Below are 22,539 nucleotides of genomic sequence, written 5' to 3'. Positions count from 1 at the left end.
CAGTGGTTGTGCATGACCAAGACTTAATGTAGGGCAGAACCTTGCCCATGGCAGAGGTCCCAGAGCGGAAGGGGATGCCCTGGGTCTGCAGTTGAGCGTGCTGTTATGGATGGTGTTTGCCACAGTCTATGGGTTTGTAACTATGGGGTTTCAAGAACCAATTACAGGAATTGCTTTTTTGGAGGTCCTTGTCTTTTCCAACTTCTGGGTAAGCCTCCCATCCCCCTTCATCTGCCCCCACCTCTGCCACCATGGGGCAAGACCTAGGCATTTCCTTAAACTGCGCTGAGTATTCCTTGCCACCTAATCTTATACCTGAACTGGCTATGACATCCCTGGTGTCGGTGTGGAAGGAAAGGGTGTTCGGTAGTGATTCATTGCTGAGATTTAGCAAGTTGTTTTGCTGTGACTTTAACTAGGCTCCAGATGTGTTCTGTGGAGGCGATCCTCTGCAGGTTGGTCAGTAAGAAGCCTGCTCTTCCAGTGGACTGCGGGCTGATTCAGTGCTTTGAGGCTTCACACTGGGGCAGTTTCCACTGCTGCCTGCCTTCTCACTGGGCCTCTTCCTCCTCTAATGTTCTTTCACGTTGCACATTTTATCCTCGTAATTCTTCTGAGGTAAATAAACAGCATGGTTCTTCATTCCACAGATTGGGAAACTGAGGCCCAGAGGGATTAGTGAGGGACTTAGGAAGTGTTAACCGAGCTCAGGTTCTTAGGCACTGGCAGGTGGCCTTCTCTCTGGGCTGTTGGGCCTTTTTACCTGGGTGGGGTGTTGAACTGCCCCCTGAGTTGCTGATGGAGTCAAAGGGAGCGTGAGAGTCTTCTGCTCTCAAAGGAGAGAGATTTCCTCTCTCTGCCTCTGCACTGCCATCACACACACACACGTATCCTCCTACCTGGACAAGTAGTGGCCACCTTGTCCAGCCTTTTCTACTCTTCTCCAGGGAAGATTCCTTCTAAAATTATGCATTTGTGTGATTCACAAGATCTCAGTCATCCTGTCTGTCTGCCTGCAGGGAGGGTCACATTCAGAATCCACCAGAATGGATGGTGTTACCTGGTCTCCCTCACAATCCTCATTCCTCTGTGTGTCCTCTTTCCCCCTTCAGAGCTACTTTCTCATGGCCTTCCTTAGTCATTCTTTTGCTCCCACCTTCTTGCCTCTTTTCATTCTGTTTCTTAGACTTCTGGGAACTTGCTTCTCCCTCCTGCTTTGCCAAGCCAATGGTAGTGCGTTAGTCTGGGATCTCCAGAGAAATGGAACCAATAGGGGGTGTGTGTGTGTATGTATGGAATTAGCTCAGGTGATGATGGAGGCTGAGCAGTCCCACAATCTGCTGTCTGCAAGCTGGAGACCCAGGAGAGCTGATGGGTAGTTCCAGTCTGAGTACAAAGGCCTAAGAACTGGGAGAGCCAGTGGTGTAAGTTCCAGTTCAAAAGCCAGCAGACTTGAGACCCGGGAAGAGGTGACGTTTCAATCTGAGTCTGAGGGTGTGGAAAAACAGATGTCCCAGCCCAAAGGCAGTCAAGCAGAAGAAATTCTCTTACTTGTCCTTTTGGTTCTATTCAGGCCTTCAACTAATTGGATGAGACCCACCCACATTAGGGAGAGCAATCTGCTTTACTCAGTCTACCAATTCAAATGTTAATCTCATCCAGAAACACCCTCACAAACACACCAGAATAATGTTTGACCAAATATCTGGGCACTACATGGCCTAGTCAAGTTAACACATAAAATTAATTATCACAGGTAGCAATCCTTAAAGCCCCATTTAAATCCCACCTACTCCACAACATTTTTCCTGACTGCATCATCTGACACTTGACTCAACCTAGCTGGATTCCTCTTCCTCTTGTTGGCTCCATCAGAGCTCAGCATTTAGTGGCACCCACCCTTCTATTCTCTAACTATTTTTGCTGAGTACTTCTTGCCTCCTCCACCAGGTTTGAAGGACAGATACCATAAGTTCTACTGCTTTTGTTTCCCGCATGGGGTAGCATGCTGGATCTATGGCAGATGCTCAATAAAAGCTTATTATCTTAGCTCAGTTTCCCCATGGATGAATTGAAGGATTCTGAACTTGGCTCTTCGGGTTACAGACCAAGGTGATAGGTTTGGAGAACCTGAGATCTTCCTTCCTACAGGCAGCGGAAGAAGGGGTAGCCAGTATTTGGTGTGTAGTAGGTGCTCACATGTTGTTGAAATGCTTGAAATTATCCTCAAATGCTTTTGGATTGTTGTAGGTGGGGAGAGCAGAGTCGTCGAACCAGCTGCACAATCCCAAGCGACTTGCGCTCTTTGCCCCATTTCCTGTCTGTTAAATGGAGACAGTTGGTCCTGTCCTCCTGCCCCTTGGGTCTTGTGAGACTGGAATAAGGTGATAATGATAATAATAGCTAACTATCTTTTCATATGGCAAGCACTGTTCTTAAGACACTTTTCACATGGCAACTCAATTTCATAGCCCCGTAAAGTATATATTTTCCCATTTTGCAACTGAAGTCCAGAGAGATGTAATAACTCACTCAAGGTTACAAAGCCAGAGAGTATAGTGGGGCTGGGATTCCAACCCAGGAAGTCTGGTTCCCCAGTGCACACTCCTACCCACTGTGGCGTGCCGTGAGGTTGCGTGGAGGGGCATTGGACGCTTCGAGTGCTGCAATTGAGACTCATTTGAGCAGGTCCTGGAGATGATGAATGCATGACTGCTCTCTGTTGGGGAGCTTGCCAGGCCTGGACCACACACGAGTTGAGAGCAGGAATGTGTGCAGCAGCTCTTGACTTGTCAACGCCTTTGCTCACCAGAGCGACATGTTGGATTCGCTACACGCGTTTCAGACAACTTGGAATTCTGCTGCTTCCCTGATTGCCTCCCCTTTAGTTCCCCTGTGATTTGCCCTCTTCACTCGGTTCCTCACCTTGTGGCCTGTGCCTCAGTTGTAGTTAAACTATCATTGGTGTCTGTCTCCCCAGTGGCGTGCAGGCTGTGTCGGGACAGGGGCAGAGGCTGCTGGGTGGACTCTGAGCATTACAGTAATGGACCTACCTAGTAGAGTTGTTTTTTTGTTTTTACTGTGGTAAAAGACACTAACAAAATTTACCATCTTAACCACATTTTAACCATTTTTCAGTGTATGGTTCAGTAGAACTAAGTACATTCATATTGTTGTGCAAGCATCACCACCATCCATCTCCAGAACTTTTTCATCTTCCCAAACTGAAACCCTGTACCCATTAAACAGTAACTCCCCATCCCCCTTTCCCCTTAACCCTGGCAACCACCATTCTGCCTTTTCTACGAATTTGCCTATTCTAGTTCCCTCATATAAGTGAAATACATGATATTTATCATTTTGTGTCTGGCTTTGTTTCATTTAGTATAATGTTTTCAAGGTTCATCCATATTGTAGAATGTGTCAAAATTTCCTTTTTAAGTTTGAATAATTTTCCATTGTATGTATATACCACTTGCTCTGTATCCATTCATTTGTCAATGGACATTTAGATTGTTTCCACCTTTTGGCTACTGTGAATACTGCTGCTATGAGCATTGGTGTACAACTATCTGTTGGAATCCCTGCTTTCAATTCTTTTGGGTATATACCTAGGTGCTGAATAATCACAGGCTTGTTTATAAGATTAAATGACCTAGTAATTTATAAAGCTCTTAAAAACAGTTCCTGGCACATAGTAAGTACTGCATGTAAATATTTGCTAAAACAAAAAACGAAAAACTCTAGGTGTCTTCACTTATCTCGATGGATTCCTTAATTCAGACAATTTCTTTTCAGTTTACTGTCTAGAAAGGTGTATGGCATAGTACCCTTTGAGAAAGGAGAGCTGTGAAAGTGCTTTTGTGCCCTTCTCTAACCCTGTCCGAATGGCCAGGCGTCCCTGGTGCCTGTTCCTACAGGGAAGCGTTCAGAAGGGACACATTTTGACAGGCTCCTGCAACCTCAGAGCAGTGGTCTGGGAGCAGCAGCCGGAGTTGGGGCTTGGGAGACTTGGTTTCCGAAAGCTCCTATTCCAGCTACTCATATCCGGTCCCTGATTTGAGTCTGGGTTTCAGTGCTGCCATCTCTTTATTGATCTTGGTAGCCTTGCCTCTGTCCTCACTCAGTCTGGGGAAATTAAAGTAGGGCTTCTCCATTCTTATTTGGATGCCTGCAGTTTATTAAGAAGGGTAGTATAACATTCTTGAAATATTTTCAACTGGTTTACCTTAAAAAAATAGCATGTACCATTCAAAATCATCAAGCAGTAGGAGAGATGTGCCAAAAGCAAACAGGGATGTGGAGTTAATGGTGGGAAGGACACCTTGGTAAAGGTTTGACACTTTGCTCATAGGTTTATGCATTTTCTAGATTGGAGATTTGCACAGGAAGTCTCCGCAGTACATAACATATGTCTTCCCTTCTGGTTCCATAGTATTCCTAGTCTTTGAAGAATTTTTTTTGTTCTTTAATGTTCACTTGAAAACAGAGGTGAGGTAGAAAAACCATTCACACTTTCCCTAAGCCTTTTATAAAACAAAAGAAATAGCATAGTGATGACTTCCATAATGGAAATGCCACTATCCCATGACTTCAGGGCCTATGACGGGACCATGGTGCTTGGGATAAGATGTACCAATCTGCCCTTTGGGAATGAGTGTCTAGTCAACTAAAGAAGCCACATTTTGATGAAAATGTTTTAGTGCCATTTGTTGGAAAACTCTTAAAAGAGAATCTCATGGTTTTACTGTGAAATCTGTAGTTTTGCTGAATTCTTAGATGGTAATGCAAGCAGATTTACTAAGAGCAAAAGCACAGTAACATGCTATGATGGAAGTGGTCTTGTTTATATATACACAGTCCATGGGCTTATTAGCAGTCACTCTAATGACTGAGCTTTGGGAGAAAACCACATTATGTTCTGTGGATGGCATATGTCTGTGTGTGTGTGTTGTATGTATACACAAACAAACCCTACTTGATGATACAAATGATCCACTAGGCGATAAGATACTCATATTGAGCCCAATACCTGGCACACAGCAGGCTTCCAGTAGGTGTTGAGAATGACTGAACAGTAACACATTTGTGTCCTACTTTTTGAAAATGGAAAATTTTTATCCTCATGGAGAGCTTTTAAAAAATTTATTGAGGTGAAATGCACATAACACATAGTTGACCATTTTAATGTGTAACATTTCAGTGGCATTCAGAACATTGACAATGTTGTGCAATGACCAACTTTGGTTCCAAAATGTTTCCATCACCTCCAAAGGATATCCTGTACCCACTACTCCCTTCTGCTAGCCCTGGAAACCGCTAATCTGCTTGCCTTCTCTATGGATTTGCCTATTCTTGGTATTCTATATAAATGGAATCATAATATATGACCTTTTGTGTCCAAAGCGTAGTATTTCCAAGGTTCATCTGCATTGTAGCATCTATCAGAACTTGATTTCTTTTTTTAATTTTATTTATTTATTTTTCCCCCAAAGCCCCAGTAGGTAGTTGCATGTCATAGCTGCACATCCTTCTAGTTGCGTATGTGGGACGCGGCCCCAGCACAGCCAGACAAGCGGTGCGTCAGTGCGTGCCCGGGATCTGAACCCGGGCCGCCAGCAGCAGAGGGCGCGCACTTAACCGCTAAGCCACGGGGCCGGCCCAAAACTTGATTTCTTTTTATGGCTGAATAATAGTCCATTATATGTATCTACCACATTTTGTTTATCCATTCCTCAGCTGATAGGCATTTGGGTTGTTTCCACCATTTTGGCTATTGTGAATAGTGCGGCTGTAAACATTCATGGAAAAGTATTTGGGTACCTGTTTTTAATTCTTTTGGGTATATACCTAGGAGTGGAATTGCTGGATCATAGGGTGTTTCTGTGTTCGACTTTTTCAGGCAACACCAACCATTTTCCATGGCAGCTGCATCATTTTACATTTGAGTCAGCAATAGGAAGGTTTTGGTTTCTCCACATCCTCACCAACACCTGTTATCTTCTATTTTTTTGATTCTAGCCATCATTGTGGATGTGAAGTGGTATCTTATTGTGGATTTGATTTACACTTTAGGGGCTTGGTTTTTAAAATAAGTAACACCAAGGAAGAACCACTTTTTATTTCTCTTAGTAACTTGGAAAAAGTTACTTTTAAAGTGAATTTTGTGTGATCAGGAGAAAGGTGATTTGATGAAAATTGTCATTGAGTGAATGCTTCCTCTGTGCCCAGTATTCTAGTGCTTTCTGTACATAGTGTTTGGTTCTCAAACCACCCTACTTTTCACATGAGGAAACGAGACCTAGAGGGGCTCAGTTATGAGCTTAAGGTTGCATAGCTGCTAAGTACCAGCTTTGCAGTTCAATTCAGGGCTGCCCATCTGTCTCTAAAAGCTCCAAAGAGCTCTTGTGCTTTCCATGGGGAATTTGAATCTTGGAAGTAGGGAAAAGGAAACTAAAGATGATGTCCATTTCAAATATTTTAGTCAAAAGCAACGCCTTTACGATTGCAATGAAGGAGGCCTGCGGCTGGTGCTTGTTTGGGGTCCTGGGAGTCGGAGGTGTCTGCTGATACATCAGTAAGTCAGGGCCTTGGCTGCTGGGGCATCCCTGTGCTGGTGGCTCCTGAAGAGATGCCTGCTTGTCTGTGGGGCTGCACGGTCAGTGACTCCGTTAAGTAGAGACTTAGTAATTGCCTTGAATGGCGAGGTTGAGGAAGCACACAGGGCAAGCCCAAACTACAGTGAGTCCTGAAGACCACCTTCCATTAGGTGGTAGTTGGTTCTCAGTAAATGTTTCCTGAACTAAATTGAGTGCAAGTGCCTGAAAAAATAAATATCAGACTAAATCCTATTTTAAATGCATGGGAACCTGATATTTAAAAAAGAGTCCTCTGGTGAATCCTGTTGTACATAACTCTCCAGATGTACCTTTTAGGAAAATCTGATTTTCACGTATTAAGTTTGTTTAGTGTGAGCTACACCAGCATTGGAAATCTACTTAAAAATGTCATTGATACTATAACTCAATTATCTTACTTTATAGCGATATCAGTTCATCTATTCTAACAGTGTTTGTTAAGCCACTTTGGTAGTTGACATTGGGGATAAAGAAATAATTGAGGCCTCAAGATGCTTATAAATCTAGAAGGGGGACAGATATGCAAACTGTAGAATAAAGACCATGTAGATACACTAGGGGTGCACAGTGGGGCCTTACAGTGATACTAGGCAGTTCAGAGAAGGCTTCATGAAGGCACTTGAAGAGAAAGAACTGAGAACAGGAAGGCTTTGCAGAGAAGGGACCCAAACTAGGCCTAGAGGAATTTGCAAAGCTGGGGGGAGAAGGGAAAGAATTTTAGGTATGGGGAGTGGCGTATGCAGAGCCCCAGAGGAGAGAAAGTGCAACTAAATTGCCAGCAAGTTGGTGGACTGGCTGGCTTTGGGGCTGGAGGGCAGGTTGGAGGTGGACGGACAGAGCGATCCTCAGTTGCTGAGTCTGGCCTAGAAGCTCCTGGAACATTTGACTTCTAAGCAGGGCGTGGGTAAGTTTTCACCAGCTACCAGCTACCAGGAAGTAGCAGTGCTCATCAACTACTGTTCTGGGAGTGGCCCGACCTCGAGGTGTAAACTAGCAGGGTGGACTCCCCCAAAAGCAGAGGCAGCCCCTTACCCTGGCACAAAGCATCCTCCAACCCCAGGCCAAGCAGGGCTTATCTCCTTTTCACATAGGAAGAAATGAAGCTCAGATGTGAAGTGCCCTGCCTAAGGTTGAGCAGCTTGCTTAGAAGAGGGCCAGGGCTGGACCCAGGGATGCTGACAGATCACTAGCGGTGAGGAGGGATAGAACAATGCTCCTGGCTGCTTTGACAGCTCCACTTTCTAGGAGTACTTCCTTAGGACATGGCCCATTGGGACCTCACACAAGGTTCTGTGGCTGCCAGCAACAGACAGATGCTGCCCTGAGAAGAGAGAGGTGTTTCCCTCCTGCTGCCCCCATCTTCTTCCAAATTTCACTTGCAAGAAGTCAGGGAAGTGTTTCAGAAAACAGATTCTAGAAACCTAGACAAACTCTTGCTTCTTGGCTGAGGGAAGACTTTCTGGGTAGGTGGCCATATAACCCGGGGGTGTGGGCTCTGTGTGAGGCCTGTCTCAAACAGACCTAGCCTTCACACCTCACTTGAGTCTCTCCCACATTCAGGCTCGAAGTGCTCCCTCCAGGAGAACAATGCTGACTGTGAAGGTTGGGAACCTGACCAATTTCAGATATTCTGCTCTGTCCCCAAAAGCAAATTGAAATGAAAAGCACTGCTTTGTTCCTTCTTTCTAGATCATAAAAGCTGAAGTGGCGTGCTTAAATATTAAAGAAATTTAGCAAATGTATACACAGTATTCTGTTTGTGGAGTACACAGTGGTGTTTCTTGCTTGATACCTTTTTGAATGCCCTGTGTGCTAGAAGTGAGATAGTTTAACGAATTCTGTTCTTGGTGAACCCAACAGAGCTTCAGAGCTGTGAGAAGGCTGCACATCCCAGCCCTGCCCCTTATAGGCCACTATGGGGCAGGGTCTAGTGAACCACCTCATTTAACATCTTTGTCCCTGTTAGAAGGTATCCAAAGCAAACTAAGATTTTTTCCTTTGTTGGCAAGATCCCCTCTAGCTAATCCTATTTTCTTTTAGAATTTTCCCAGAAGCCCTGGGAGAAGTACTTGAAGAAGATCAGGAGTGGTGGAGCTCAGTGCCCGACTTGAACAACTTGGGTTGATTTATATTGGTGGGTTTTTTCCCTCTAATACCTCCCCCCTTAGACGGAGAGGGAGACATGTATAAGTACTTAAGCTGGAGGGCAAGAGAACTCAGTCTTTCCACTCACTCGGGGGCTTCTTGCAGGCTGCTGCATCCCTGAATCTTTCTCAGCTTCAGAGTGAAGAGACCGTCCTTTCCGCCTGAGTTTCTCTGTGACCCTGTCATGCGAACTGGGTGGACCGTTGAAAAGAAAGCTTCTGTAGCCCATGAGATTACTTGATCTGCAGCGACAGCAATCTCTGAATCCACAGACAAAAAGGTTAGGGAGATGGAATGCAGCTGTTGGTGTAATGAGTGAGGAGAGAAAATAGAATTTGTTGAAGATTAAAAAAAAAATTTAGCTGAAAGATGTGAAAAGCCTGTAGCATAATTGCTACCCAGCTCTACGTTCACAATTGGTATAAATACTGTCCAGCGTCCCTCATGTTAGAGACCAGTGCTGCTCAAAGTGGTCCCCACAGCAGAATCAGCATCACCTGGGAGCTTGTAAGAATCCAGCTTCCTGGGCCCACCTCAGACCTGTTGAATCGGAAGAAGTAGGGAGGAGCCAGGAATCTGTTTTAACAAGTCTTCAAGGTGATTCTTCTGCATGCTGAAATTAGAGAAACACTGTTCTGAAAGCCTAGCATTTGAGGGGAGCTTAGGGATCATGTACAGTTATAGGGGAAGAAACAAGCCAGAGAAGTCCGTGGCTTCCCAGGAAGGTCCATAGTTGACTCAAGCTTTGTCAGCAAATTAATGGATGAGCTATAGCCTAGGCCGTGACTATTCCTGGTGCGGTCTGTGACTAGCAACATCAGTGGCACCTGGGAGCTTGTTAGAAATGCAAATACTTGGGTCTCAGGCCACACTTATAGATGAGAACCTCTGGGGGTTAGCCCTCCAGGAGATTCTCAAACGTCAGTGTTTGAATGAGCCACTAGTCGAGGCTCCCAGCTCTTAATAGAGTGCTCCTCACGCCAAGAGACACTTAGTTTAGTTTACTAAAGGCTGTGACGATCCTTTCCTGAGACTTTTATTGGGATTCAGATTGGAAACATGTGGTCCTATCTCTAGATTTGTTTTTCTGTAGCAGCAGACTAGGAGCTGCTGGTTCGAGGATGGTCACCTGTCCCGGTTTGCCTGGAACTGAGGAGATTTCCCAGGACGTAGAGCTTTCAGTGCTGAATTGGGAAAGTCCTGGACAAACTGGGACAGGTGGTTATCCTAGCTGGTCTCAAGGTTTAAAAAAAAAAAAAGTTGGTTGTATCTCACTAATACACGTGGAATCACTTGACAAACATTTCCTTGTTGCATTGAGTGTAGGAGGCTGAGGCGGTAATAGGCCACTTTCATTAAGCCTGTGGTAATGGATGGCTATCATCCACTTGAATCCAGTATCCTTTTCTTTCATCTCCACGTGAAACCCAGCAGTGTGGAAGCACAGTTGTGGGGAGGAGATGGGATGGCCCAGCTCTTGTTTTTGTGCCTTTTGTACAGTAAATGGTTACTATACAATACTGGATGTGAGCCCCTTGGATGCGAGGCATGGCGTGCCATGTGGTGGGGAGATTATATAAGCTGGAAAGTTCTGTGGGCTCAGGCTCGAGGCAACGGAGGCAGGGAGGGGTTTGAAAGAGGAATGGAAAATCATTTCCATGTATGAGCTGAAGCTGGGAGGGTTTTTGGGATCCCTCCTGCTCTGCTGGGCGGTGCCGGGGTCTACAGATGGAAAATAATGGCCCTGTTTTCTTCATGAGCTTATTTTTCCTTTTTCTGGGCTTTTCAGAGCATTTAAGGAACAAGTAGGTATTGCTACTTCTTCTGTTTTATAGATTATAGGTTTTGGTTCCAGAGGGGAAGAAAACAAGACTCTCAGAGAGAAAGGGGGCGATGGTATGGTGTATAGAATTATGTAGTCCAGTTATTTTTCAAATTGTATAGCTAATGTCTCCTGGCGCTGTTTCTTGTACTGTGCTTAGAGATCATGGAGACCTGTTCCTGATCTCTGAATGGAGCTGGAAGTACTGTCCCAGGCCTTTGGAGACTGGCTTTATGCAAAGATGTGGGAGGTTGGATCCTCCTGGAAGGGCCTTGAAGAAGAAGCCCAGAGAGCTTATGGTTCATGGGCAGGCCATTTTCGAAGGGAGTTTGAGGTTTCCTCTCTAGATTTATTTGTAGAAGTTTACTGCCGTCCCTTGCTTTTTATAGGACTTGGGTCACAATCACCCTCACCTAAGTTCCTTTTTTTACTCCCAAATCAGGACCAAAGGATATATTCAATCATGTCTTGACAAATGAAGGACTTTTTTTTTTTTTTTTTTTTTGCTGAGGAAGATTTGCCCTGGACTAGCATCTGCTGCCAATCTTCCTCTTTTTGTGTGTGGGCCACCACCACAGCATGGCCACTGACAGACGAGTAGTGTAGGTCCGCGCCTGGGAACTGAATCTGGGTCGTTGAAGCAGAGTGCACTGAACTTAACCACTAGCCCACTGGGGCTGGCCCTGCAAAGGGAATTTTTGACGTAAGTTACCAAATACACAAGTGAATATTCAGAGATTGCTTATTAAAGAGAACAGGACTAATGTTAGCTTACCTCAGCAAAATGTCAATTGCTGGATGGTACTTAATAGCACTTAATAAATGTTTATAAGCAGTCAGGTGTATTATTGCCAGAAAGGTTGGGTATGAGTGGCTTATGTATGAAACGTGTTCATATCTAAAGAACGTGACAGATGCTGATGCTCTGTATTGTTGGCTTTGTGTGCTCTGTTTTTTGTACCTCAGTGTTTCTCAGACTTTGGTGTGTATCAGAATCACCTGGAGGGCTTGTTACACAAATTCCCAAGTCCCACCCCTTGAGCTTTGATTCAGCTGGTCTAGGATGGGGCCTGAGAATATGCATTTCTAGGAAGCTCCCAGGTGGAGTTGATGCTGCAGAACCCGGGACCACGCTTTGAAAACGGCTGCTCTAACTGGAGCCAGGGTTAAGCCCGCTGAGGTCAGGGACTGGCTTGTTTGCCTTTCTGTTTCCCACCATATTAATTGAGCACTTTACATATTAGCAAACTCAGTAAATGCTGCGGGTCTTGTTTTGGAGTTACAGCTGAAGCCGTCTCTTGCTGTAGAAATGACAGATTCCAGTTTGGGTCAGTGATATAAAGCCTATGCCCTTTATCAGCAAAACTGTTTCTTAGCTCATATCGAAACTTGCCTCTTTTGGATTTGGGAGACGAGCATCCTGTTGCCCATTTATTCTTTTGGTAACAGTGAACTTCTAAAGACTGATTGTAGAGCACCTAGATGATGGCTGTTGACTAGAAAATAAATTATAAAGGCCACTCTGAACCTGAGGTGCTCCGTCCGTACAGCAAGGAGAAGGCTGTTATGGGGGTGAATCTCTCCACATAACTGGGGAATTGAGAGTGAAAGAAAAGTAGCCACGTCTTTGGAGTGATATCAATTGCTGTATGTCTTATGGCTGAGCACTTTGGTCTCTCATGACCATAGTGGTGTATGGCATGATCATCCTTACGATTCTGTCCTAGACTTTCAGTTTTTCTTAATTAAATTTGATCCGTTTTGAATCGTCTAGGAAAACGTTAGCACACTTATTAGGAAAATCACTATATTTTAATTCAGTGTCTAAGTCCTAGAGTGACTGGGAAGCTGGGTAGGGACTGAGTAGGAGATGGAAGAAGTAGTGATGTTGCATTCTTTCTTTCTCTTGTCATCTAAGATTAGTTGTAGCTGGAAACATTCCAAGCCTGTTTTTTTCAAAAGTGGAAGGGAAGCGGCTAACCACTACCTTTAAAAGGTAAACAAAACCCCCAAAACCTCACAAATACCACCCCTTTATATACACACACAGAGTCCTCATCAGAAAATCTATTCACTGTTCCTAAAAAAATCCCCCAACATGTTACAAGAGCAGATATCTGATAACAAGGATTTAAGCATTGGAGTAGTCTATTTAGTGGTTCTAGAATGTTATTCTGTAAGATTTTAAAACCATGCTAATGATTAGACCTCCCATCCTAAGTGGACTTAATGAGCTTCAGTAGTAAAGCATCAGCTCTGTGAGGACAGGGACAGTCGTTTTTTTTGCCAGTGTCTTTCTAGAGCCTGGCGTGGCCTGGCCGTGGTAGGAGCTCAGTACATATTTGATAAATGGGGAATGGAAGTTCTCTTTGAAGGGAAGAGGTTACACAGCTGTCAACCTCCCTTAAGTAAGGCTAATTGAGTCTAGCCTTAAGACTCAATTCCACAGATATTTTTTGAAGATGAGCCAAGGGCCTACTCCTCACTGAGTATTGTGACGAGTGTGGAGGAGAGACTACCTTGCAGTGTAGCTGAGATGCAATGAGAGAGAGAAGCAGTTCAGGCTCTTACCTCACCTCGAGGATCAGGATCAGTGGAGAGCTGTTGTCACTAATAGAACAGGTGGGGTGGAGCAGAGGACAGAGGTACAGGTATGGAGTTGAGTGTAAGTGACGGGCGAGTACAGACTGAGGTGAGCACCTGAGCAAGCCAGCAAGTCATGGAGTCAGAAAGGCCCTGACTTGATTTCAGCTTTGTTCCCCTTCTGTACTGGGGAGGAATCTGAGGCTCAGAGCAGGGAAGTGATTTATCCAAGATCAAATCACCAGTTAGTGGTCGAGTCTAGAGTAGAACTCAACTCTTCTGGCTATCCAGGTCTTTCTCTGCTGCATCTGTGATTTTTGAAAAGCTATATGGAGTGACTAGGATCCTCCTGGATGAGGAAAGAGGGCAGGCAGGCAACCATGCATGTCTTCTCCAAAGGAGGGTTCTATGGATAAACAAGACCTTGGAAAGCCCTGCATGGGCTTCAGTGAGGAGACAGCCGTCCAACCACACGCTCTACCTGTTGACATAATGCCAACATTGCTGGTCTCCCCGGCACCTCCCAACATTCCATTCCTGTTGCATTTTTGCTCCCACAGGCAGTGGCACTGACCCCTCAAGTAGAAGGATGAGCTCTTAGTTCTGCTCTGGTCCTTCGGCTCTTTGCCAGGTTCCCTCTAGGGCAGTGTGAGTTGAGGCTTCTGAAGGAGTCAGCTGACGCTTGAACATGCTTGCCCAGCTCGGACAAATGTCTGAATTAGGAACGGGTTACATAACTTTATTACATAAATCTGATTCACCCCAGGCCTCAGTCACCCCTTAATTAGAAGCCAGCTGCCTTTGGAAGCCTGGCTGCCCCTCTGGGCTCTTTGAGGATTATTTGGGTACCTTTCACATGATGAGCCTTCCTAAGTGATAACTTGGTGACCTGGAAGAGTTAGTGCATCTTTGGAATGTGCCTGAGAAGTAAGGCAATTCGACAGTGCTGTGACATTCAAGCACATGATTTTTCTAATGATTCATTTTTATTGTTTTCCCAAAGCATCAGTCTGATAGTTTGGGAATTTAATACATGGTCCTTCACCACGGATAGTTTGAGAAGGTCTAAGTCATCCAAAGCCTCCCCCTTCTTTAGTATTAATAATAGTTAACACGTATAGAGCACACGCTGTGTTAGGCTTTATGCTAATTGCTTTAAACAAACTCGCTAATCTCCATGATCACCCTCTGGGGGCAATACTCCGATGTACTCATGCCTCTTTTACAAATGTGGAATCTGGGCCTCAGGGGTCCCACAACTCATGCAAAGTCAAATGGGTAGGAAATGGCAGGGCAGGGACTTGGCATCAAGTCTGCGGCCTTCGGAGCCTGGCATGCACTGACCTCCTGAGCCCCTCTGGGTCTGGGAGGGGCATAGTGGAGTGGTCAGCAGGTTTGTTCCCAGTGCTGAGCTGTGGCCCCGTGCTGCACTGGGCTTCATGGGTGGAGGAGTATCTGCCTCTTGAACGCTCCTCTTCTGTCTTCCTCCGCCTGCCTCCCTGGTTTGTGCTCGTGGAATATGTGCTGCAATGAGAAGACAATTTCTTGGTCTAAATAACAGCAGTTGCCATTCATTCTTACTGGACACGTTATTTTTTTGACACAGTGTAATGCCTTCTGCCCAGCACTAAGGTTTTGGGGAAAACAGTCCCCTATGGAAGTGCATTCTGTAGTTGCAAGTGCCCATCTATAAAACATAGCGCTCTCCCCTTCCTGCTGATGCCCAGACTGCTTCCTCCCTCTGTCAGTGTGTGAGACAGCAGGCCTGATCCATCAGAAAGACTGGAGAATCAGCATAAGGCCCTAGGAGTCCATTAGCTGAAGCCTTGGGCCATAGTTCAGACATGGGCTCCTTTTCTCTTTCTTTGGGTGGCTGTGACTTGACATTTTGTGCATTCTCCAAATTTTACATAGCATAAATTCAGTATTAAATGACATGATATTTTTAAAACTAAATTCTGCCCCCTTTCCTTTTTATACTGTGTCTCAGTTTACTCATCTCTAAAATGGTGATACCACCTGCCCAGGGCCCCTCCTTACTTCGTAGGGCTGACATAAGGCCAAATGCAGGAAGAACCTGGTGTGCCGCGTGCTGTAAAGAGAAAAGGCAAAGGACCACGAAATAGAGCTCAGGTGGTAGACAGATTTTAATGCTATAAATGGACTGTGAGATGGAAGTTTAATCTTTTGCAATCTGATCCCATTTGGTCAGTCTCAGGACTTAACTTGGGAAATCAATAAAATGAGTTAATTGTGTGTTCTCTTTTTTCATTGGTGTAGGAGCTCTTTAGGCTTTGGACAAAAGCTAAACTCCCATGTACTTTAAGCTAAAATAGCATTTGAGAGGCCTGGGAGATAAGAACAGCAGCCTGAGTTGCTCTCAGCAGGGTAACAATGAAAGCCAGGAAGAGGAGTGGGGAAGAGGTGCTCTTAGGAGGCTCTCCCTGATGGGGTCTGCCATAATAAAACACCTACACTGACTTCAGTGGGCCCCGTAGTACCTATCTCTGGGTAGTTGATGCTTTTTTAGATATTCTTTAATGTACAGAGATGAATTGCAATTCCCTATCTGAGCGTGATAATTACAAGGCCACGCTTGATGTTCAGACATAAAGAAAAGGAAATAGCAGCTCTCTGACTTGAATAGTTAAACCATATCAGAGCAGCGTTCCGTGGCCTAGGAATGAGCTTTTTCTCTGGTGTTCACCTGTCCCTAATCTTGAACACAAATGTAAAATGTAGTTATCTGCCTCCAAAGCATGGTGAGCCCTGCAGTAAAGTTGGCAAAATTTGTCACAGCGGGAGGGAGGCATCAGCGACTCTTGGGAGAGCAGATCAGGCTTCTGGTTTTATGTCAAAGCACCACTGGAAATTGCTTTAAAATGGTAAACTTCCTAAGGGCAGGGGGTTTTGTCTGTGTTAGTCACTGTTCCATGCCCAGTACTTAGAACAATGCTGACCACAGAGCTGCTGAGCAGGTATTTTTTGGAGAGAGTGGATGGGAGCTTTAGAGAATGCCTACTTGCATTCAGCAGTGTGGGTGGTAGGGAGCAAGGGGCAGGGAGGCGAGAGGCACAGTGGAAACAGATCTTTTTGGGAAATGACTATTAAATCCTGGTGATGATAAAGGGCTTTAATGGTACATTATTCATAAGCAGTCACTCAGCTTCCCTGTAACCTTAATTAAGTGAAATGATGAGAAAGTTTAATGTTGGTGATAGGCTTGGGTGTTTGAGATTTGGTGATTGTGTTGCATTAGTAAATGTCTCACTGAAATAAATGATCCAGTTTGTTTTAATGCAACATTAATGTAGTGAAAGTAGAAAGCCCCTTCATAGGGTATTATGCTGTTGGAAATTGCTCCATTTTCATAAGTGTCTTGACAATAGGGATTTTATTATTGTCATTAGTCGCTGTTATTTATTATCATAGATCAGACAGTTACTGAGCTTCTATTGCGTGCTGGTTGAGAAACCTTCAGTGGGGAGTTGATTGCTATGATGGAAGTATGTACATGGGGTAGTTGGGACCAGAAGGGCCTGAATCTACTTGGGGCAGACAGAAAAGGCCTCTTCACAGGGAGCAACTATGTCAAGTATCACGCACAGTGGGTGCTCAAAGGAAGATGTTGCTGGTGGTGCTTGGCTGGTTAAGGTGCCAAGGAGGTTCTGAGCGAAGCGGCACGGGTGCCCCTTACCACATGTCTGCCTGTGGAGCCCAGTTTGGTGGGTGTAGGTAGATGGCTGGCTCCATAGGAGCCCTATCTTTACATCTTGATGGGACGTCTCAGTATTTGTGCCATACTTCCTGTGATGGGCCAATATTGTCATTGTTGTGTACAAAGGACTCTATGTTTATCCTATAGCAGTGTTTCCCTGAAGCGAGGCTCTTAGAGTACCCGTGATACAGTTGCTTTGGTCGTGTGTTATAAATGTGGATTCCTGGACCCATCCCAGATCCTCTGGAGAGGGGCTTCAGTTCTCTTTAATGCTTTCTCCCACTTTGTATTTACAGGCCTTGCTTCCTCATTTCCATTGTTTCCTTTCTCAGTTGTCACATCCTTGGAGAGGCCTTCTTTGACGACTCCATCTAAAATAGCAGTCCTCATTCCTCCATTTGAGTTATTTCCAAGCCCGTTAACATGCTTTACTCATCTTTGTAGCAGGTGTCTGTGAATCTGATTGTGTCTGTCTCCTTTACTAGAATGGGAGTTCCATGAGTGCAGCAACCTTGTCTTTTCCTCTTCTTGTCCCCCAGTGCCTGAAGCTTGCCTGGCAGATAGTAAGTACTCCATAAATGCATTGCATAAAGGTCTCCAGATGACTCTGGTGTATGCTCAGGTTGCCTTATAGGAAGAGTGGATGGGTTGGTAAGAGGCAGTCCTTTAGTAGGTTAAAGAAATGACCAAGGAGGCTAAGACTTTGAAACTCCAGTCCTGATGTTCAGTTAGTAAACTTAAAGTTCTACCTTAATGAGATAACCTTACCAGCATAAACTGCAGAGAATTTAAGGACCTTAATAACTATTGGTGGTAATTGCAAAACATTCTGCAAACATACAGCAATAGAAGCAACACAGTAATGGCCACTATAGATCTTAGTTATGACTGACCCCTTAACAAAGATAGAGTTTTCATAGATTCCTGGTTCTTTTGAATTCTGTCTTAACTAATTTAACCCAGAGGACATGTATTTGAGTGAAAGATGCAATCTGTCAGGAGAACTCGCTCCAGAGCTTGCAAAGAGGATAAGACCCAGAAGGATGTGTTCTTCTGCCTACTAATTTAAATTGTAATCTTGATGTTGGGTGGATATCTGTTTCAATCTTTGCCTAATATAATAAAATAATGTACTGCTCAGTTCCCTTTGCAGGGTGTAGGGACTTGATGTTTTTATGAATAGAATTTGCTTCTTTTAGATAATCAGTTTAACTTGTTCTATTTGCCTTGTCTCGCAAGAAATGCTACTGATTATAAATGATAGTAGTGACACCTTTAGTGCGGGTCTCACTACACACCCTTGAATTGGTAGTGGTTAAACCGAGGTGTTAACAATATTGACAATAGAAGGCACAACCTCAGTTCCCACTCTGGTAATCTTGGAGCTAATCTGAGTATTATCTCTTTCTTCTCTTTATGCCTTTTTGCCATTTCCTTATGTATTATGATCTCCACCAAAGAATGAAAATCTTAACAGAAACTTTCCAGAGGTAATATATGACATAATCCTGAAAAGAAATCTCAATATTGTAGAAGTCTCCTTGTGACCATTTAAAAGTAGCTCTCACGTTTGTTGCTATTCTGTTCACCTTACACTGTGATTGTAGGATCTTCTTCTGATGTGTTTGTGTTTAGTAAGGCATTCTCTAATCTGAATCCCTAGGTGTTTGGCTTTCTGTTTTCCCCCTTTATCCTGTTTTTAACTATGTTCTGTTATTTATTTATATACTTTTTGACAGACCCATATTCTACATTGTCAAGATCTTCCAGATGGTTAATGTCTCTAATAAACTCATTCTCACCAATCTGTGCTATAAACATCTTTGGAGATTCTTTACTAATGGAGTAAATGTTTGGTTCCTTAACTTCCATCTTCAGTGATTCCTATACTTTAGGGTTCTGCATTTATGGAGCATGACTGGCTGGTTTGAGTGACATATGTTTAGGGATAAGAAAAAGAGCATATTTGACTGACTTAGGAGAGTCAGGGTGGATTCAGAGCATTGCTTCAGAGTCTCATAAGTCGAGGGTCAAATCCTGGCCCTGGTAATTTTCAGTAATATATGCTTGGCAAGGTGCTTAATCTTGCCAATTAAGTACCCCACTTTATTGTGCAAAATGAGAGTAGCACTATTTTATTCATTCAAATCTTGAGTGCCTACCAACGGCTGGGGATACCTAGAGCAAATGGTGGAGGATGGCTCCAGCCCACATGGAGCTTATATCATAGTGAGGGAGACAAATAAGATAACAGTGTCCATGGACTAAATACTTTAAGTGCCAGGAGGAAAAAATGAAGCAGAGAAGGGAAATATAAAGTGGGGAGAGGTGGGCGATGGGGAAACTTGAGGCTGTGCTAAGAAATGCACATTTGGGCAAAGACTTGTAGCAGGTGAGGAAGCAAGCATCATGGATAGCTGAGAGAAGAACATTCTAGACAGGGAACAAGTGCCCAGGCCTGAGTGCAGTGGGCCTTGCAGTTTTGGGTGACAACAAGGAAGCCTTTGGCTGGATCTGAACTGAGAGAGTAGGATATGAGATCAGAGAGTTGACAGAGGTCAGATTGTGTGGGGCTCTGGAGGCCACTGCAAGGCTTTTGACTTTTACTCTGAGATGAGGAAGCAGTGGAGGATTTTGAGCAGGGCAATGACACCATCTGTCCTTGTTTTTACATGGCTTGAAGGTTCTTTTGAGGATTTACATTTCTGTATGAAGAGCCCCTGACTCTGTAATATAAGTCACTGTGATACTCCTATTGGTAGGATGAGGATAGAACCTATGCTCTTGTCCACTAAGCACTGCCACCTTTGAAAAAGTCACCATCAGTGACCAGGTGTGGGTAAAGTTGGCAAGCCGATGGTCTGGAGAGCATGTTATACAGGACTTCTTAACTCTTGGGGGCATTTTTCAAAATTTATGCTGATTCTTTCCCTACTTGGGTGCCCAGCATTCCTGGTTCTTCCTTCTGGTCTGTTTTCATGGAAAGGTATGGGGTCTGTCATGTAGACTACTCTTGACTGTGATTGAGTTGTCATGGGCCCTTCCTTGTCTTAGGATATTGACATGAGAAACTTTCTCATTGTGGTTCTTACAGCATGGTGGAAGCTGTGGATTGGGAGGGGTAAGAGTGGGTGGGGTTTCTAGGGCCTTAACTAGTACCAGCGACCCGTTAGCCTTGGTCCATGTAGCTGATCTTGGGATCATCAGCTTGGGATTCTTTTTGGAGCCTTGGTCAGAGAGGACCGAGTTCTAGCACATGGGATCATTCAAAGCCAGGTGAACTATAATGAATGAGAGGGAAGAAAGGGTACCTCACCACACCTCAGCTCTATATTGGAAGCAACAACAGGTGGCCTCATGTTAGACTTGGATAATTCAGAGCTGGCCAGGGGGAAGGTAATCACAATTTCTATCTACGTACCTGGTATCATCAGTACAGTTACTACATATTTTTACTGATTCAGATATATTAGCAAATAGCAAGACTTCAGTTTTAGGACCCAAAATGATTGATGTAGACCTACTAATGAAGCACTGAGGATTGTTGAGGATTCATCATTTATCTGCATAATTTCCTATTTTTGGGCTTCTTAGAAACATCCAGCCAGTGCAGGCTGCTTGGGGAAGCTGTCTTGTTTCTGCCTTGGGTGCTCAGACATTTTCATTACAGTCATGTTGAAATCATGTGGATTCAGTTGATTCAATGTTGATGTTAAAACATGGGAGAAATATCCTTCAGTGTTTAAAATAGATCAATACATTGTGGTATCTTCATACTATGAAGAGAAGCAAGAGAATTATTTGAAAAGACAGGATAGTGGTTTGCCTCTAGAGGGAGGGGCACAAGGGAGTGGAGGCTTCAGGGTGCTGGTGTTCTTGGCTTGGGGTTTGGTTACACAGATGGTCACTTTCTAATAATTCTACCCTACATACATGTATGTTATGTGAACTATAGCATACACAATTAAAAATGTATAAAACAAAACAAAATGGTAGGAGAATAATTAACCAAGATATTTTTCTCTTCAAATTGCTCTATATCTGTGTAGCCCCATATGGTATGAAAACCTGGATGGAGTGCTGGAATCTTGTGGCTGGTTTTTAGTGCTAGATAACTGTGTGGCCGCAACCAGTCTCTTAACCTCTCTGTGTTTCAGCTTTGTGTCTGTAAGTTGAGGGAGTGGAATGGAATTTGAGGTCTTGTCAAATTTTACATCAAAACTCTTCCTCAAACCCAATCTTAACTGAAGCTCAAGATGAAAGAAGGCATAACTGCTCTGGTTGTGGCAGGGTGGGCTGTCCAAGCCCCCCATATCTCTGGTGGTGGATCCTCTTAGAGCCCTTGGGAGTACCCTAGGGTATGAGAAAACCGTAGACCACGTGATCTCCAAGGTAACCTCTAGCTGTCAAAAGTACACAGTTCAGAATCAGGGCAGCTTTAGTTCCTGTAATGGGCTAATTCCCATTGCCTGGCTGTCCGGGACAAGATGTTCTCCTCCCCTTGAATCCTTCCGTAGTGAAGGCAGCAAAGTGAGTCTTGGTCAATGAACATTTCTCCAGGGTGTGCTGTATAAGATGGGAGAGATGGAGAAGTATGAGATCATACCTTACCCATGACAAGCTGAGGAGGCAAACTTATCTGACCGCAAACCTTGAGCTCCTGTCGTAAGCTAGGCTCTGGGGATGCACCGGTGAATAAGATACACTGCCTTCACAGCCTTGGGTTTAGTCAGGAATGCAGGCATGTTGCCTGACAACATAGAGTTATAAGGGCAGTGATGGGAATCACAGAGGAGAGGGGTGTATACCTCAGGCTTGGGGAATTGGGAGCACTTCCTAGAGGAAGTGAAATCCAGAGAGTATTCCAGGCAGGTAGTATAAGGGCCTAGAAGTGAGCGAGAGAGCATGGCACGATTAGGGAAGGGACATTAGTGTATTTCCAAAGTGGAAATGGTTTGAGATGAAGCTCTAGGGGTGGGCAGTGGCTGGATCATGCAGGACCTTGTTGAGGCATTAGGACTTGATCACAAGAGCAGTGGGGAGGCCGTTAAAGAGTTCTGAGCAAGGGAGGGAAATGATGAGATTTGTATTTGTGAAACATCACTTTGACTGCACTAAGAATGGATCCATGTGGGGGCCAAACTAAGGACCAGGAGTCCATTACATTAATCCTAGTGAGAAAAGGTGGGGCCTGAACAAGGATATTGGTGGTGGGGATGGAGAAAAGTGAACAGATTCCAGAGAGAATCGGGAGATCTGTTTGGTGAATTAACAGGGCAGAGAAGTAGTGAACACAATATCCAGGCTTTTGCTTGGGCTGCAGAGAGGATGGCCTTGCTCTCTGAGACAGAGAGCAGCGGGAGGGGGGTTGGAGGTGCAGGGTGGGAGGAGATGAGCTCAGTTTTGAGTAGAATGAACTTGAGGTAGTTCTGTAAGAAGCAGCTGGAGAGGATGCCTAGTGTGGGCTACTTAAAAACGAGGCCGGTTTATGAGAGTCCTTGCGAGTCAACTGAGAGCTCTGTTGTCCTGCCAAAATCGCCTGGAGGAGCTGACCTGGGAGGGCTGAGGTGGCACTTGTGGAAGTGACTCCGTGGCTTTGTGGTTAATTGATATGCCCAACCAGCCTCCATACT

General features: G+C 44.5%; 1 protein-coding gene across 2 annotated transcripts in view; it reads left to right on the top strand.

The window, feature by feature from the left end:
- The window catches only part of MYO5B (myosin VB), a 344,347-nt gene that overhangs the window by 68,761 nt on the left and 253,047 nt on the right, over nt 1-22,539 (top strand). The gene's annotated exons all lie outside the window — the stretch shown is intronic.

This window comes from Ceratotherium simum, chromosome 14, assembly GCF_057802395.1.
Source record: "Ceratotherium simum simum isolate JZ-2026a chromosome 14, ASM5780239v1, whole genome shotgun sequence".
NCBI classification, from domain to species: Eukaryota; Metazoa; Chordata; class Mammalia; order Perissodactyla; family Rhinocerotidae; genus Ceratotherium; species Ceratotherium simum.
The sequence above is the reverse complement of the archived record's forward strand: the minus strand, read 5'-3'. Positions and strand labels throughout refer to the sequence as shown.